The sequence below is a fragment of the Lactuca serriola genome, chromosome 4, assembly GCF_051521515.1.
Source record: "Lactuca serriola cultivar US96UC23 chromosome 4, Lser_US96UC23_V15, whole genome shotgun sequence".
Classification (NCBI taxonomy): Eukaryota; Viridiplantae; Streptophyta; class Magnoliopsida; order Asterales; family Asteraceae; genus Lactuca; species Lactuca serriola.
Window position 1 is genome coordinate 236619741 of NC_136411.1, and position 4316 is coordinate 236624056.

General features: G+C 32.6%; 1 long non-coding RNA gene across 1 annotated transcript; it reads right to left on the minus strand.

Moving 5' to 3' along the window:
* LOC145100568 (uncharacterized) lies at nt 1-3947 on the minus strand. The gene is made up of 3 exons (XR_013705131.1): nt 3588-3947; nt 335-1254; nt 1-271 (listed from the first exon to the last, which is right to left on the minus strand). It is a non-coding gene; the product is annotated as an uncharacterized LOC145100568 (long non-coding RNA).
* Nucleotides 3948-4316: the final 369 nt, after the last annotated feature.

Sequence of the window (4316 nt, forward strand, 5' to 3'; positions counted from 1 at the left end):
GCATAAATAGATCCATTATCATTATCAAAAGAATATCTAAAACCTTTTCTGTATAAACCATGAAAATAAATAATATTCCTTGTCATTGTTGATGAATAGAAACAATTGTTTAGATCTAAACACAGCCCATTAATAAGAACTAAAGAATAAACACCAATCTTGGTAACATGCAACGATCTCCTATTGCCCATAATCAGGTTCATCTTCCCATGCTCAACATCCTTACTTCTTTTTAGTCCCTGCAAGTCAGAGCAAATGTGAAAGCCACATCCTGTATCAAGGACCCAAGAATTAGAACGTGATGAGTTTTTAGATAGAATAGTTAAATACCTACCGAGGTTGGCTTGACCTTGCCATCCTTTATGTCTTGCAAGTACTTGGGGCAGCTTCGTTTCCAATGCCCCTTGTCATAGTAGTAAAAGCAAGCAGTGTCTTTAGGGTCATAGGCAGGAGGAGCATCAAAACTGGCTTTTCCTTTTGGTCCATTGGTTGAGGACCCCGCTTAGGACTTTCCCTTCCAATTCTGTTTCGAAGGAGCTTTCCTCTTCTTCCCTTTCCCTTGCCTAATGGCCAAGATGGCAGCAACAACAGTAGGAGTGGAGGCAATACTCTTTCCCTCATTCCATTCTCATCGGTTCTCAGCAGGCTCTGAAGCTGACTCAATGTGGTCTCCTCTTTGCTCAAATGATAGATCATAATGAATTGATCATAACAGCTAGGAAATGAGTGCAAGATTATGTCAATAGCCAATTCCTCATCAAAATTCACATTGAATTTCAGCAAACAATCCACATAATGTTGCCTGCATTGCAAGTGGGTCGTGATGGACTCTCCGTCCTTCATCTTGTTGGTTATTAGGGAGTTGACTATCTCGTATCTATCTTGATGAGCTTGTTGATGGTATTTTTCCATCAAGTTCTTGCACGTCTCATACATCCAGTAGTCCTCATAAAACCTTTGCAGCTCTGGAGTCATAATAGCCACCATGATGCAAGCTACTTTGGTAGCATCATTGAAATGTCTCCTATACTTAGCTATTTCTTCAGGAATAGCAGTTGTTTCATCAACCTCATTTAGCTCTTTCTTGAGAACATATTCCATGTCCTCGAAGCACAAATCCATCTTGATGTTACCCATCCAATCATTATAATTTGAGCCATCAAAATTGAATATTGAGCAGATGCTTAAGTGCGACAAGTGGTTTGAGGAGTTGTTGTTGTTGAAGGAACCAAAAGCATTGTTGGAAGTTGACATCTGAAAAAGAAGAAGGACAAGTTTTTATTAGATAAAAAAATCATCAATATAACACTCAAATGAAATATTAAGGCTAGGATCCAACTAAATAATTCCTAATTTAGAAGAGGGATGTCGTAATCTACTTGCAAATTATTTAAAGGTATATAAATGACGATTTATCAATTTCACCAAGAAAAACGAAATTTAAATAAATTAGGTTTTAAATGAAATTCCTAGATCTTTTGAGATTCATTAAACTATTCAATGGCATGTTTAATATCGATTATTCCCTTTCCATTTGTGACTGGGATACCGAGAATCATAAACAAGGTGTCAATAACCATGCAAATTAGCTTAGTACTCTCGATGTCTTTTACCACCTAATTAATGTGTCGGTTAACCACACATGCTCCATTAATCAATGATAATTTACGGGACACCCATTGCCACATTTTATTTGTCCATATTAATGTGTCGGTTAACCACTCACGCTCCACTAATGACTTTTATAAAATGCAATGTGTAATTTCATGGATTAGCATCAAATTCACATTTTCCTAAAGTAACTAAGATTGGGAATTTAATAAAAAAACATTCAGTTACTTTATTTATTCCATTATACTTATTAATGGAAATTAAGTGTCCTATCAAACCCGTTTAACTAACGATCCTCCACCAATCAAGGGAACTGTGGGTAAGAGTGGATACCCAATGACGGCCATTTTATAGGCCGCTTCCTTAAACTCTTCTTATAGATCGACTTCGTAAATGAGGTTTTATAAAATGCAATGTGTAATTTAATGGATTAACATCAAATTCACATTTTCCTAAAGTAACTAAGATTGGGAGTTTAATAAAAAAAACATTTAGTTACTTTATTTATTCCATTATACTTATTAATGAGAACTAAGTGTCCTATCAAACCCGTTTAACTAACGACCCACCACCAATCAAGGGAGCGATGGGTAAGAGTGGATACCCAATGGTGAGTGTATTTTAAACATTTCAAAATACTAGGGTTTTTAAATCTATTTAAAATTTTGAAAATTGAAAACCAGTTTTAATTGAAATTTTAAAATTTAAAAACTTTGATTTAATAATTATCTATTAATTAAACCTTTAATTAATTTATTAAATCAATTAAGGACTATCCATTAAATTAAACAAATTAATTTAACCTAATCCCTTAACCCCTAAATTTAAAAATTTTGGGAGGGATAATTATAATATCCTATAATTATCTAGTTAACAACCCTATCCAAAACCCTAATTTTCGAAATCATGACTTGGGGTGGAAGGAAAGGCTTTCAATCCTTGCCTTATTTTCGAAAACCCTAGGGTTAGGAAACCCTAGATCTCAAAATTTAGGAGGCCAAAGAAAAGAGTTAAAAACCATATCTATACTAATAAAAGAGTAACTCTTTTGCCAAGTGTCACCATATTAGACATTTTAATTAATATGTTGCCACTTGTCAATCTATTAGTTTTCCATTTTAAATTTATTAGACCTTCTCATTAATGTGATTCTATTTTAAATTTTAAATTTTAAATTTTAAATTATTGTTTTCATTAATTCACAAATAAAAAATATCTAATATATATTAAAAATTAATTTTATATATATATATATTTGAATCAATGATTATAATTTCACATAACTAATAAAAAATATATTTTAAATTAATAACTTATTTAAAATAAATTATTAATAATTTTGAGTTTTTACTATAAAAAATTAATTAATTTTATAACCGTGGTTCTCACGGGTTATAAACTAGTCCTAGCATAAAATTCTCCCAAATATCAAACTTTAATTAGCTCTTTAAGCATAAACTTTTAACAAAGTCAAGATTGTTCCCTTTTTTATCAATTAACTTTTACCAAGTTCAAAAGCTCAATTTTCTTGATACTTTGATGTTTCTAACTCATAATATGATGTATTTTAAGGTTTTAAACTCAATTGAAACTTATCTCAAGGGAATTATAAGTTTATAACCAATTTTGTTTTTTACAATCTATGTTTGACTACTTAAAAGGTCAAATATGCCCAATTCTTTATTCATCCGATTTCAAAAATCTTTTGTTTCTTTCATAACGTCAATATAATATACCAAGTAAGACTCACGAATCCAATTCAATTCCAACATTTATTTATCGGTTTCCAATTGATAACACTTGATCTAATTTCCATGATGTAAGTAATACTCATCAAGAATTGCAAATAATAACTTCATCATTCTTTTCATCTCATACTCCTAATTGAAATTCGAAGTTAAGGTTTCGACTAATTCTACCATGTATTGCACATCAAGCCCTAATTTATCAAATAACTTAGTTGGTGTCGAAATTACCTTATAAACCTACCAAATTAATGGGTTTGAAGTTAATGGAGTTAGCCGTCAAAGGAATCTGGCCACCATTGGGCCATCACTGCACATCCACCATCTCCGGCGTAGCCTGGCATCGTCGCCACTGCCATCTTCAGCAGTAACTAGCAGCATCGGCGTTGATTGTGCTTCCTTCTTATTCTCTCTGCATCTCTCAACCTGTCTATACTTCATCCTCTTTGTTTCTCTCTCGAATTTCTGAACACACAGGCATACACTCACAATTTATTGATTTTTGCTTCTTGTCGATCGACAAAACACAAACACATATACAACTACTTCTGTATTTTCCTTTTTGTTGCTACCGACGCCTACGCGAATGAAATAAACATGACGCTGCCATTTCTAAAGGATTGTCCATTCTTTTATGACTAAAGTGATTGCGGTTTGTCTAAAATTATGGGTCCAAAATGTTTTGGACTAGCACGTCCAAAAAATGAAACTTTCATTTTATTACGTCTTTGATTCAATCTGTTATGATTATTTTCTAAATGAGGGATTTGCCCATGTTAATATGATTTGTTTCTTATTTGTTTTTTTTTATTTTCATATTTAAAAAAAATAAAAATAAAAATAAATCTCTCTCTCTCTCTCTCTCTCTCTCTCTCTCTCTCTCTCTCTCTCTCTCTCTCTCTCTCTCTCAAGTCGTCGTCTACCTCTCACATCTTAAACCTTAACACCATTAATCTTCTT